The 14,368-nt window shown below is 40.4% G+C and overlaps 1 long non-coding RNA gene across 1 annotated transcript in view; it reads left to right on the forward strand.

Annotated features, from left to right (window-relative positions):
• Positions 1 to 11,324, forward strand: part of LOC140847710 (uncharacterized) — a 92,567-nt gene extending 81,243 nt beyond the window's left edge. The window contains exon 2 of the long non-coding RNA XR_012127765.1: positions 9,497 to 11,324. This is a non-coding gene — a long non-coding RNA (uncharacterized lncRNA). The remainder of the gene's footprint in view (positions 1 to 9,496) is intronic.
• The last annotated feature ends 3,044 nt before the right edge of the window (positions 11,325 to 14,368 follow it).

The raw sequence follows: 14,368 nt of genomic DNA on the forward strand, positions 1-14,368 counted from the left end.
GAAAGGCAGGCAGACTGGAGGAGTTGCTAATGCAGCTTTTCATGCGCCAGAGGAGTCTCCTTCTTTCCTTCATTGCATTGTGCTTGTTATCCACAGGGCTAAATGCTAGAAGCAAATGCAGCCATGCCTTCAAAGTTCCAAAGAAAAAATGTTTGCATTTGGGGATGAGAGGAAAGACAGCCAGGTGTATTTATTGTTTAATATAATTCTTTTAACCCTGATCCAGAAAGAATAGCCATATGTACCCTGTCCACAAAACCAGGTTTTTCCAGTTTTTAAGCCATTTAATAAACAAACTGGCTGACAAATACTATGTAATAAATGCAAATGTGAAGATGATATGCTGTAATACCTCATAACTATGTGCTCATCAAGGGAAAGGGCCACATCCTTTCCTTCTTATGCTTAGCATCTGGTACAGGGCCTGAGACATTGTAATTTTCCAGTAAATGTCTGATGAATGAACTAGTCTGCCACCACATTGATTAACCAAGGGGCTCATCAGGGTCACTGGGCAGATGTCTTCACTGTATCACATATGCAAATCCTCAAGTTGCACCCTTTTGATGGAACTGTGATTTTTTAGCTGGGGTTGAATGAACTAATAGCCCTATTCTCCAGGTAGTACTTCCAACTAAGTTCTCAAGATCAAATACCCTCCACTTACATGTTAATACAGTTGGCAAAGGTACTATCCTCACTTAGTATTGCCAGGACAAGATTATAATTTTATAATAAAAAAATTTTGTTTACAATTGAAAACACTTCATTTCTAGTAGGTTTGCTTGATATGGAGAGTAACTATAACATTTACTAAGTATTTACTATGAACCAGGACTATGTAAGCACTGTATATCTTGCTTTATCATCACATGGTTAAATATGAGGCTATTACTATCACCACCTTACTGATGAGGAAAGTGGCATTAGACAGATTAATTAATCTGCCCATAAGTGGCAGAGCTTGGATTCAGATAGTTGTTTTCCTAACTGTAGAATACTCTGCTGGTGAATCTCAAGGCTTAGTGTACTAAAAATCATCTTGTGGAGTTTGAGTTAAAAAAACACAGTCTTAAGTCTCATGCCCAGAGATCAACAAGTCAAAAGTGGGCTGAGGAATCTATATCCTTAACTACCACGCAATAATTTAAATGCAACTTGTCCAGGGAACACACTTGGAGAAGCACGCTCCATACCATGAGATGTCAAATACACAGTGTGAGTTACTTTCTTATCTAATGACTTTGATTCACCACTGTTTCCCCCCTGTGGATATCCAGTTGTTCCAGCATCTTTTATTGTAATGACCACTCTTTTCCCACTTCCTGTCACTTTATTTTTGTCCTACATTAAGTATCCATGTGTACATGGGTTATGGGTTCTGAACATGATCTTCCTATTTTATTGTTTTCGTATAATTCTTATCATCATCCATTTTAAGTAGTTGAGAAATTCCACTGTGGCCCAAAGGGCAAGAAATCTCAGAAAACCTCATGGATCATTTTGTGACTAGACATAATTTCTGTGAAATTTAGAGAGGGCCATTCACAAAGCAATGCCCAGCATTTTCTGGGGTCCTCATTTAAATAACACTATTTGGGCTTCCAAATACAATTTCTGGTCTTTGTAGAAGTCTGTTTACAGCTCAGTAACACACAGAATTTCTCTTTCTTTCCCCCTCTCTACTGTCATTGCTCTCCTTCTCCAAAACCTCTTTTACCAAGTCAGAAGCACAACATTTTAGAAAACAAGTCATTTTTTATTAAGAACACTTTATCTTACTTTCAAATGTCATTAAGAAAGAAAGATAACATATAGACATGGTAGTATTTACCTCTCAGGTGTTCTGTTTGTTAGCCTTTCCCCTCCTAGCAATTTGCTTTTGCCACAAGTATGGTGCCCATTACAAATTTAGTTTCATGCAGTCCAACTTAAAAAGGAGAAAAAACAAGAGATTATACTTTTGCCCACTGAAACAGAAGCCTTCATGTAAATATAATGTGATGCCAACAAGTGATCTTGATATCCTGCCAAGTGAACTCTTAAAAACATCTTTTGTTTTTATATAGTATTATGTGATACCGGTTCAAAGATGCCATTTGTGATGGATCGCAGGTGGGAAACTGAGGCACAGAGATGTGAAATTATTTAGCTAAAACCATGAAGGAAATGGTACAAGCCACCCAAGTTTCCTCTGCATTACTTTCCGGTGTGTTCTGAGGTTGGAGGCAGTTACCAAGGTGGATGCCCAAGAAAGGCAAAAGCTTTCCCTTAGAAATGGTGCAGCCTGGCAATGCCCAAGTTTCCATTGATATCTGCTGTCATGGATAGCCAGACGTTGACCCAGCTGTTCACAGGAAGGGTGTGGGCTAAATGAAGGGTTGCCACCCAAATGATTATAGTATGGCCACCTCAAATTCTAAGCATTACCTCTATAGCACAGAAAGGGTTTTCTTCCAGTTCAGGGGGTGTGAGAAACTCAGTATAGGCTGTTATGTAGGGTGTATCCTCTTCCCATCCTCTGTCATGGAAAAGCCCAACAACCAAGTGTTGAAAGAATTTTAGTTGTTGGGCAGTTGGCCACACAGACCCTGGGGCCTCAGCTGACAAGTTCATTGATGGGTAGTCACTTGGGGAGAAGCAGATGGATTTGGAGATCAAAACTACATGTTAATGAAAGAAGTCATGGGCTTTCTTCCTTCTGCAGAGTCAAGTTTCTCTACATTTTGAGTACAGTTAGCTAGAATTTTCCTGCAGTAGTTTGTGCAGTTTTCCCAATGATGTGCTGAGCACACTTGTATTCCTCCCTGTGCTATTCTCACTCTTATTGTTATATTAGAAAAAAGGGTCAGTATGTCAGTTGTTAATTGATGTTTTCTTGGACAGCATATCCCTAACAGGCCAATGTCCTATATGTCCTAACAGGACAGCTATATGTCCTAACAGGACAGTGCTGGGAAAAGGGCGGTGAGTCTGACCTGAAGGGAGACTAGGTGTTCCCTTGGGAAACCTTTCTCAAACTTCCTTGATACTGAATCACCTGGGATGTTGGTTAAACACTGAGATTTCAAGGCCTTTCCTTTGGGGATGCTGATTCAGAGGGGTTGGGATAAGTCTCTGGAATATGTGTTTTAACAGCCACATAACTGTTGTCATGAGGGAAGTGTGGGAACACTGCCCTCATAAGTATGACTTTGAAAAGGTGGTCAGAGTCAGGGATTTAGATTCCCAAATATCCCCCTCATTCCTATATTTCTCTCTTTCTAATGCTCCTCCACACCTCTAGTGTGGACTTCCCACTAACTGCCATCCAGTCCCACTTGGCTGGCTTGTTCTCACCTCAGATTATCATGTCCTTGTCACTTCACTGCAGCTGACATTTCTATTCCTTCCACATGCTCTCCCTGACACAGGTGCTACCACCCTAGTTGCTGTTCCCTGCCTATGCCGTGCTTTTCAAACTTGTGGCTTTAATTCAAACTTCCTTTTCTGCATGGAATGCCTTCTCCTGCTCTTTTGCACATTGTGCAAACTTCTTCAGGGGCTCAAACGCTATTCCTTAGAAGTTGTCTTCAGCTTGCCAGGCAGTTAAGCCTTGTGCCTGTGTCCACATAGCGCTTAGAACTTCCCTTAGCTATGATGTTTGTTATGCTCTGATTGTATGCTTCTCTGTCTTTCTCAGTAGAAAGTGTGGATATTTGTTGGGAGCGAGCTAAAAAGAACTTAAGTAATGTTAGCCTTAAGACAACAGCAAAAGGAAATCCTGCCATGGCCTAAATTGAGGTAAACCTTGCAGTCAGGTTACCTAGCAACATGTGCTTTTCTGTTCTTTCCACTGGCCTATTAATATTGCCAACATCTTGTTAATCAAAAAACACCCTCTGCCCCAGGGGAAAGCCCCACCCTTAAAACCTCCCTCCCAAGGGCCCCCACCCACAAAATGGCGAACTCCCTGCTTCTCTTCCGGGTCCTCCGCTCCCGCAGGCGCCAGCCAAGGCCCAATTACCCCTCTACACCTTCCCGCCGGTGCCACCTAAGGCCCAATCACCTTCTGACCCACCCCTTCCTTGCTACCTGTATAAATTGAGCCTGCAAACAATAAACTGTGTCAGCTTGATCAGACATTCTGTCTTGCTGTCCGTTCTTTGTGTCTCTTGTCCCTTCATTCTCTCCTCCAGGTCGTCGATCCCCATTGATAGTCCTGCAGGTCGGGACAGATATTGACAATGTCTTCTTCATATTCCAGTGCTAGCAGAGTGCCAGGAACATAGTAGAAGTCTTATAAAGATCTGCTGAGTTAACTTTAGACTTTAAATAAGTAATTTTAAAAAATTATTACCAAATAAAAAAGATACGGATTAATTTATATAAGTCTAGATATTCATTCACTCATTCATCCATCCATTTATTCAGACAAGTATCTGTTGAACCCCTAACATGTGCTAAACATTAGCAAATCAGATAAGCAAAAATATAGACATGAACCTTGCCTTCATAGAACTTTGAGGTGAGAGAAATGTATTAAAATAATTATGTAATGAATACAAGATTTGCTGCAGTGAAAAATACCAAGAAAGACTGGTGTTTGGGGGCAAAGCATGTAATAGAGGATAGAGGGTGACAGTTGATCTGGTGCAGGTTTTATGTAAACACACACAGAAAGAAAATTAGCTAACCAAATCTATTGGATACCTTGTCATGACATAAAAATGTGTGTTAAAATTTCTTCCTAACCTCTAGGACACTGTGTGCTTTAATGGTATCATGAGGAAATGTTCAATGAACTTTCCAAGACAGGTTGCTCTGTCATACAAGCTGAGCTGATGGCACTATCTACCCAAATTCTTTGTGTTTCAATGGATTTCTCAAGTCAACCTTTCAGAACCAAGTTCTTCTTGTAAGGCTAAGATTCCATTAGAACATCAGTGTACCTTAAATTAAAATAATGCTTTTTGATCTTCTGTCAGACTTCTCCAGACTTCATTATTTGCTCAATTGCTAAATAAATTTCTAGGTGCTAGAGGGGATGTGAGTGACAGAGAGAGCCTTTGTTGAGGTTTTGGGGCAACAGTGGTTTTTCCAGAATATTCCATGATGATTTGAAAAATTAACTCTGCGCATGACAGAGGCACATTTCCACTGGACATGTTCTATGAGACTTTTCTTATTTCCCTGAAGGGCTTTCTCCACTTTGCATTGTGGATTTCTACCACATTCATACTTGGCAATTCATCAAATGAATTATGACTATGACAAATCTTTTTTATTAAAATATTATGTGATTGATTCACATATAAATCAAGTATAAAAATCAAATGAATAATCATATGACTTGATTGTTTATAATTCATGATGCGTGATCAAAACCAAAACACATTCTGTGATATGACTGCCCTTGCATTGTTCACCATGTAAGTACTTGTTGACTATGCAAGAACTTGTTCACCATGTAAGAACTTGTTCTTTATGCTTCAGAAGATTGGAGACTGTTGAAAGTTAGGCTTGGGGTTGATTAATGATTGTGTATTGAGTCCCCTGTAAAGAATTTTATTGTTATTAACAACCATTTGATCAATAAATATGAGAGGTGCCCTCTCAGCACCACTCTTGCGCGGTGAAGCCTGAGTCCCCTGGCTGGTCCTTGCAGATTTTCAGTGTCTCATCGTGTCTCCTCCCTTATCTGTGAGTCAGAAGCAGGGAGGGACCGATAAGTGGCGCCTGAACAGGGACCCTGAACCTCAGAGCAGGGAAGCTCCGAAGATCGTCAATCCAGTAAGATTCCCAGGAAAGCGTGCATAGGGATAGGGTCGAGATGTCAGGGACACTACAATGGGCCAAAACGAAACTGAAGCACCTAACCAGAGGATTATTTAAAATTACTCTGTGCCCTCCTAAAAACATCAGGAGTGAAAACTTCTAAAAAGGACTTTGCTCAACTTCATAAATACATTAAAAAATATTGTTACTTGTTGCCACCACAGGGAACCCTTAAATAAGCTGATTGGAGTAATGTATTAAGAGACTTTAAAAAGCCTCACAGACAGGGAAGTGTCATCCTTGTGCCTGTTGGTCTTCATGTAATCTGATCATTCTCACCTTGCAGCCTTCGCAAACTCCCCCACTGTCTGAAACCAAGTCAGACACACACAAGGGTGAGAGAGAACTCTGGGATGATGTGGTAAAATCAAGTAAGCCATCTTCATCCCCACATCCGTCTGACTCCTCTTCGTCCTCTTCCTCTTCTTCAGAGACTGATGATGAGAGTTCTGTTCGTTCCTCTCATCGTAAAAAACCCTCAGCTCCTGTTCCTGCTGCCTCTGCCTCCGCGGCAGGAATACGTAAAGCCCAGAGGGAGGGTGATGTAGATGCTTACATGACACCCTTAGTGGCACCAGTTAATTTAACTCCGTTTGGGCCAAATGAGGATCCTGACTTTCCACAAGGAGGGGTCAAAGCACTTTATAAACCTATTCCTTACAAGACATTAAAAGACTTTAAACAGGCTCTTTCCTCTTATGGTACTAATTCTCCGTATGTCGTGGGTCTCTTAAGGGGGTTGGCAGAACAGGAAAGGATGATCCCTCATGATTGGGATTTATTGGCTCGTACTTGTCTAGACTGTTCTGATTTTTTACAATTTAAAATGTGGTGGTATGAGGAAGCAAAAGCACAAGCTTTGAGAAATCAGCATGCCAACCCTCCAATTCTTGTAACTGCTGAACAACTAGCAGGACAAGGAGATTGGCTGCAGCTAGAAAGACAAACTGGGTACGATGACACGGCAGTAATACATGTCTGTGTTGCCTAAAAGCCTGGGAAAAAATACAAGCAGCTGGAAAGCCTGCCTTACCATTTAGTAAACTTAAACAGGGACTTAATGAACCATATGTTGACTTTGTTGCGAGATTGCAAGATAATTTGAGAAGGACAGTAGCACATCCAGATTTGAGAGAACTGTTGTTACAGATGCTAGCCTATGAGAATGCAAATACAGAGTGTCAGAGAGTTCTTAGACCTTTAAAAGCCGCGGGAGCTAGGATGGAAGATTTTATCAAGGCCTCTCTGCTGATGTAGGTTGCCCTACATATCAGGCTAATTTACTAGCAACCCCTATGAAGGGAAAGTCAAAGGGAAATTTAAGAAATTTGAAATATTTTGTTTGTGGCAAACAAGGGCATATGAAAAAGGACTGCAAATCACAAAAGAGGACAGAAGAGCCAAATTTAAAAAATAAACCACCGTCTGTTTGCCCAAAATGTAAAAAAGGGAGACATTGGTCTAATGAATGTCGTTCAAAATTTGATAAAGATGGTAATCCTGTCAATGAGTCTCAATGAGCCTTTAAACCTTCAACGGGGCCAGCCTCTGAGGCCCTAGAAAATAATACAGAGGCATCTTCTCCAGTTAAAAGAACATGACATGATTTTACAAGCAGCAACTAAAGGAAGTGCTACTGTAGATCTTGTCTCTTCTCAATTTGTGTATTTATACCCATCACAAGGAATCCGATTACTTAGTATAGGAATTTTTGGCCCTTTACCTGCCAATTCTGTAGGATTACTTTTAGGCCGCAGTAGTTGCACACTAAAAGGATTAATAGTAAGACCTGGGGTTATTGATCAGGATTATATGGGTGAGATTAAAATAATGGTATCATCTGACAAAGAATTATGTATACCTCAAGGAGAAAGAATTGCTCAATTACTTTTCCTTCCCTATCTCCCACCTTCAACAACACCTTCTGAAAGGGAACAAAGTGGATTTGGAAGTACAAATAAACAAATATGGCGTAATACAAAAATCACATCTGACAGACCTCAATGCAAAATTTGTATTCAAGCCAAGTCTTTTACAGAATTGTTAGACACAGGGGCTGATGTGTCTGAAATTGCTCTTAAACATTGGCCAAAAAATTGGCCCAAACAAGAAAAGCACATCCAAGTTTCAGGCATTGGTAGAGCCTCTCAAGTATGGCAACGTTCAGCTACTTTATATTGTCTAGGCCCTGAGAAACAATTAGCTTTATCAAAACCTATAATTGTTGATGTAGCAATTAATCTCTGGGGATGAGACTTGATGCACAATGGCATACTACACTGTCTTTTGATGAGCCTTCATCGGTTCAATCTTTTTCTTAGGGGTCATTGATACACGGCTGCCAGCTCCTATACCATTACAGTAGACCACTCAAACACCTGTTTGGGTGGATCAATGGCCCCTCAATAAAGAAAAACTGGCAGCATTACACACATTAGTTCAAGAACAGCTTCAGCTAGATAGATTAGAATTTTCCACAAGCCCGTGGAATTCCCCTGTATTTGTTATAAAAAAGAAATCAGGAAATTGGAGACTCTTACATGACTTAAGACAAATTAATGCAGATCTTAAACCTACGGGACCTTTACAACAAGGTCTCCCTTCTCTGGCTATGATTATAAAAGACTGGAATATGGCTATCATTGATATTAAAATTGTTTTTTTACAATTCCTTTAGCCATAACAGAAAGGGAAAAGTTTGCTTTTACTGTCCCTTCCTTAAACTTGCAGGCCCTTTCAGAAAGATTCCAGTGTAAAGTACTTTCTCAAGAAATGTTAAGCAGCCCTACAATTTGTCAAAATTATGTGCATAGCCTATACGTGAAAAATGGCCCTCAGCTTATATCATTCATTATATGGATGATATTCTCATAGCCCTACCTAAACATCTATCTCTTACTATTATTCTCAATGAGACTGAAGCTGAATTAAAACAATGGGGCTTACAAATAGCCCCTGATAAAATACAAATACAATACCCAATGAATTATTTGGGGAAAAAAATTCAAGAAAATTCACTAATCCCTCAGAAAATTCAGATAAGGAGAGATCATCTTAAAACTTTAAATGACTTTGAAGAACTCTTAGGAGATATCAGTTGGATCCGACTGTTACTAGGCATTCCTGTTTATAAACTACAACATCTTTTCAGTATCTTGAAAGGACCCCCAGATCTTAATAGTCCTAGAGACTTAACCTCAAAGGCTGAGGAAGAACTCAAGTGGATAGAACAACACATTCAAAAGGCTCAATTATCAAAAATTGACTTACACAAACCCTTACTTTTATTGATTTACCTTACTTCCCATTCTCCCACAGGATTGCTCTATCAATGTGATGATGGTTGGTTAGAATGGATATTTTTGCCGTATCAAACTAAACCCTCGTTACAACCTTACATTGACAAAGTAGCCTCCGTTATCCTTAAAGGATGACAGAGACTAAGACAGGTGATTGGTCAAGGTCCTCACTCCATTATTCTTCCATTATCTAAACAAAATATTATGCAAGTATTTCAAGAAAATGCTCATTGGCAAATTGCACTTTCTGATTTTTTTAGGAAATATTGGCTGTCAATACCCTAAGAATAAATTATTTTCCTTTTTTCAGCACCATCAATGGATCCTTCCTTAAAAAACTTCTCTTAATCCATTATTAAATACTGTTTCCTGTTTTACAGATGGTACAGAATCTTTTAAAGCAGCCTATACAACTTGTTCTGGTTTGTCAAAAACTTTTCAAACGTCTTTTACTTCTGCACAACAAAAAAATGTATCAAGCCCTGTCTTCACATTATCGAGGTGTTTGTGGTGTAGGACGCATTCTTCCTGCCCTAATAGATCATCCTGGATATAAGCACAAGAGACTTCTCCGAGCTCTGCCGTCTGATTGTGACAACAACTTTAAACTTAGATCCTGCCGCTGTTGCTCTGCAGCTGCATTGCTCCTGCCGGTCCCTGGACTTATCGTTGGAATGCAAAGGAGATATCTAAGCTGGCCTGTGCACACAGTGAGACAACAAATTTGACTGCTTCTATATTATCTGAACTCAACCAAGAGCTAGGAGAAGTACGAGTTGCAGTACTTCAGAATGGCGCTGCTATAAGATTATCTGCTGTTAAAAGACCATACAGGATGTGAACAGTTTCCAGGAATGTGGTGTTTTAATTTATCTGATTTTTCTCAAACTATTCAGAATCAATTAGACAATATCCATCATATTGTTGATAAGTTTTTACAAATGCCTGGGTTACCTACTGGTTTTCTTAGTTTCATTGGATATGGGCAGTAATAGTAGGTCTGCTTTTGTTATGTATCTGTATTCCTATTCTGTTAATGTGTGTACATAATGTAATTAATAGTTTGTTAAAACCTATCCATGCTTACGTTATGTCAAAGAAATAATCAATCTTTTCACATTTTCTTCCATCTGCTTCTCCTATAGCTTTTCTTCTTCCTTCCTAATTACAGCCCTTTACAAGAATTTGTGCCTCATACTTAAGATTACCAAGTATCATAATTCTTCCAAGTGGTAAAGATACCTCAAGACAAGTTCTGGGCATAGAAGCCACGGGGCATAAATCTGCAAAGAAGTAAAAAGCTAACCTTTTCAAAGAATATTGCTTCTCTCTCACCAACTTTACATCTCCCTGTATGGCCCCGGAAGATGGCTGGTTAGCCAGAGACGGTAAGATTCCTCAAGGGAGGAACAACCTAAGATAGGCACAGTCACAGGGGGGCTGTCAAGTGAGAAACTGGGGACCAACAGAGGTGAGGCTTAGAACCTCCCCCCCTCCCCCCCCAGTTTTGAGAGAAATCTTCTGCACCCGTGTGGATATTTTGTTGCCCTTGTCTAGCTTGGATTAATACCTAGTCTATAGGCACAGACCTGATCATCTACACTTGCCTTCTTACAACACTAAATTATGCTTTCTATCTTTATCTTGCATCTACCTACTGCTTCAGCATTTTATAAAAAAAATAAGGGGGAAATGTGGGATTCACATAAAAATCAAGTATAAAAATCAAATGAATAATCATATCGGACTTGATTATTTATAGTTCATGATGCATGATCAAAACCGAAACAGTTTCTGTGATATGACTGCCCTTGCATTGTTCACCATGTAAGGACTTGTTCATTATGCTTCAGAAGATTAGAGACTGTTGAGAGTTAGGCTTGGGGTTGATTAATGATTGTGTATTGAGCCCCCTATACAGAATTTTATTGTTGTTAACAACCATTTGATAAAAAAATATGAGAGGTGCCCTCTCAGCACCACTCTTGTGCGGTGAAGCCTCGAGTCCCCTGGCTGGTCTTTTCAGATCTTCGATATCTCATCGTGTCTATTTCCTTATCTGCGGGTCAGAGGCAGGGAGTGACTGACAAAGTATTTTTAAATGAATAAAGCCATTCTATTATTCAGTGTAACTGCTTTATTACCTTACATATGCACAAGAGATTCGAGGTCTTATTTGCAGTTTTAATAAATTTTAAAACATCACCACCAAGGAATAAGGTTCTGATTATTCAAGCCACCACACTAACCAGACTGGCCTCCCACTTCCTCTGAGAGACGCTCATCTCAGGTTCTAATCTGTCTAATAAGTCTGAGTTAAGGATCAACAAACTGTAGGCCAAGTCTGGCCATCAGCTTTTTTCTGGAAATGAAGTTTTATTGGAATATAGCCACACTGATCCATTTTAGTACTGTTTTTGTGTGACAAGAGCAGTTGAGTAGTTGCAACAGAGAACACATGGCTCGCAATGCTGCAAACATTTACTATCTGGCTTCTTATAGAAAAGGTTTGCTCGCCCTGGTTAAAGAATATATACAAACATATCTATATATTCTTTAACTATAATAAGCTAGCAACTCCATGAAAGTACAGACAAGTACAATTTGGGAAGAGGACCACCTAGAGGGGTGGATTCATTTCTCTAATTGTGTAGGAAGCTTGGGTATGAGGACAACTGAAGTCTTTTCTAGCACTGGGATATTTCATTTTAGAAAGGAAAAAAAATGCAATGCTCAGCTCCCTCCTCCCTCCCACCCTGATTCCTTGGTGCCCTTCCAAGACAGGGCCCCTCGGTGCTGCCTTCTCAGTCCTCCCCCTGGGGGAGGCTTACCAAGGCCAAGAGGGCCAGATGGGACTGCTGGCAGAGATGCTGCTGATCCGGCTCTTTCTCATCCCACTTTCCGTCTGCCAGGGCTGGTGCTGGTGGCAGCACCTCGTCCTGATGAGGCTGGAATTACCCCCCTGTAGCAGCAGCCAAGCCCCAGCAAGCAGCCAGTTACCTTCACCGCTTAGCCACTCCCTGCTCGGGGCTGTGATGTGCTGTCATTTTGTTACTCCCATTTTATACTTCACATACCAGCTTTCTCTCGAGACAGTTATTTGATCACTAACCACTTTGATTATCATGATCATCGGATCATTTATTTTTTTCTATTTTAAAGGATGGTGCTGGTGATTTCCATATTTTAGAAAGGAATATCGATTTCCATATTTGCCAAGGCATCCGAGTGTGAGCTGCCTATCACGGTGCTGACTTTAATAAAAGGTTTATTACTGTGATCATTAGTTAGCATTTATATAGCTCTTCACAATTGTTTACCTATTATTCCTCAGAGCACCCCTGTCAATGTGATCAGTTAGCAACCCCTCTTGTACAGGCAGTAAATCAGGGTCCTGGAGAGGCTTTAGGAATATCCACAAAAGGACATGAAATGAATAACCACAGAATGGGACGGGCCTACACCTCCCTCCCTCTGGCACACTGGGTGCATCATTCATTCCATCATCTGGTTAGACCCACCCTGGGTGGGCTCCTCTTGCAGGCTGCAGCTCAGAAATATCCTGAGGCCTTCCCTGGCTACCCCATCTAAAACAGCATCCCCTCCCCAAGGCACCCACCATCACGTCCATGTTCTGGGACCTCACAATGCTTAGTGCTCCCTGAAAGCATCTTGCTTGTGTATTTACGTTGTTTATTGTCTGTCTTCACCATTCAAGAAAGTCATCTCCCCAACAGCAGCCTTGCCTGGGTCAGCCCTCTTTGCTGAAGCATCCGGCGTATAGTAGGTGCTCAATAATGTTTGTTGAGTGAATGACAAGAGTCCTAAACATGGTGACTTATGTATCATTTCCTATGCCTTTTCATCTCTTTCTGGACTTTCTGGATATAGTCACACATACAGTCAATGATTCTTAGTTACCCTGGAGCTAATGAACTAGTTTGTGGATGGCCCAGGTCCTTGGCTTCCTTTTACCTGGAGAGTCCTGTAGATCTTCCAATCATTTCTTGCCTTCTTGAGAGAGGCCAAAAAGAGACCTGGATGATCAAAGTCTGATTAGACAATTTACTAGTCCTAATAGCTTTGGGAAGGTACAGCTTCACATTATGGATTCCAAGATTTCTTTTTTACCTTATTTGTGGATTTCAAAAAAAAAAAAAACACCATCTGTTTTATATATACAATACAGTGAAAAGTGCTTTGAAGAAGTTAAAAGCACTGTACAAATGTAAGATATAATTAGGTATGCATATAGTCCCATTAACCTTGGTAATTGAAAGTTGGTTATACATTTAAGGTTTAATTAGTTTTGATAGAACAGTATCTCACACTTTTCTAATGGGTAGGGCCAGACAGGGGCTTAGAAAATGTGCATTAGGTTGATTTTTTTTTTTTCAACCATCAAATCAAGATAAAGCTTGAAATCCCTTCAAAGCCTGAAGGGCTGGCAGTAATGCTGATTTCTCATCAAGAAGTAAGAAGAGGCAAATGGTACTAAACGTTTGGTTTTTCTTGCTCCTAATGTCAGACTATGAGAGTACAGTTTCCCCTGGAAAAATCTTAGGCTGGCCTTGGAAGAAAGACCGCCTGGATAATCTAAAAATGACAGTTTCTATTTAAAGGTTATTATTAATATTCTTTAGAGCCCTATATGCAACTAGGATATGGTTGCCTTTTGCTTTAAATATAAGGAATCAACGTAATACCTTTTATTTGATAACATCCTGTTGCATTTGGTCCTCACTACAATTCTGTCCAGGGATATTACTGTTGCCACTTTAGAGATGGAAAAATGGAAGCAAAACCATTAAGTGCTTTACTCAAAGTCTTAGAAGAAGTCACCAAGGAGACTAGCTTGGCTCAAGTCTCCTGACTCCAGTTTAATATTCTCCACAATAATGTTAGAAACCACATGGCAAAGGGAAAATGCGTTCCTAGTACTGTTGTCACGCCCCCAAGCTTTAAAGGTCAGGCAAATGTTTTACTTTATGGTCAGACTGGCCACATTTGCTCGGTGTATACTATACCCAGGCCCTGTGCTTTGTCCTGGGAGGATGTGGAGAAAGTAAAGACAGGTTAGACTCCTTGACTCTTACCAGCTAGCTGGGAAGGGAGACACACACAAACACTGCTGTAATACCAGGGTGGGGGCAAAGGGAACATGTTCTGAGAGAAATGCAAAGCTCTGTGGGAGCAGGGGAAGAACAGTGTCTGAAAACATTCCATGAAAGGGATCCCCTTTCATGCCAAGA

Source organism: Manis javanica, chromosome 2, assembly GCF_040802235.1.
Source record: "Manis javanica isolate MJ-LG chromosome 2, MJ_LKY, whole genome shotgun sequence".
In the NCBI taxonomy this organism is placed as follows: domain Eukaryota; kingdom Metazoa; phylum Chordata; class Mammalia; order Pholidota; family Manidae; genus Manis; species Manis javanica.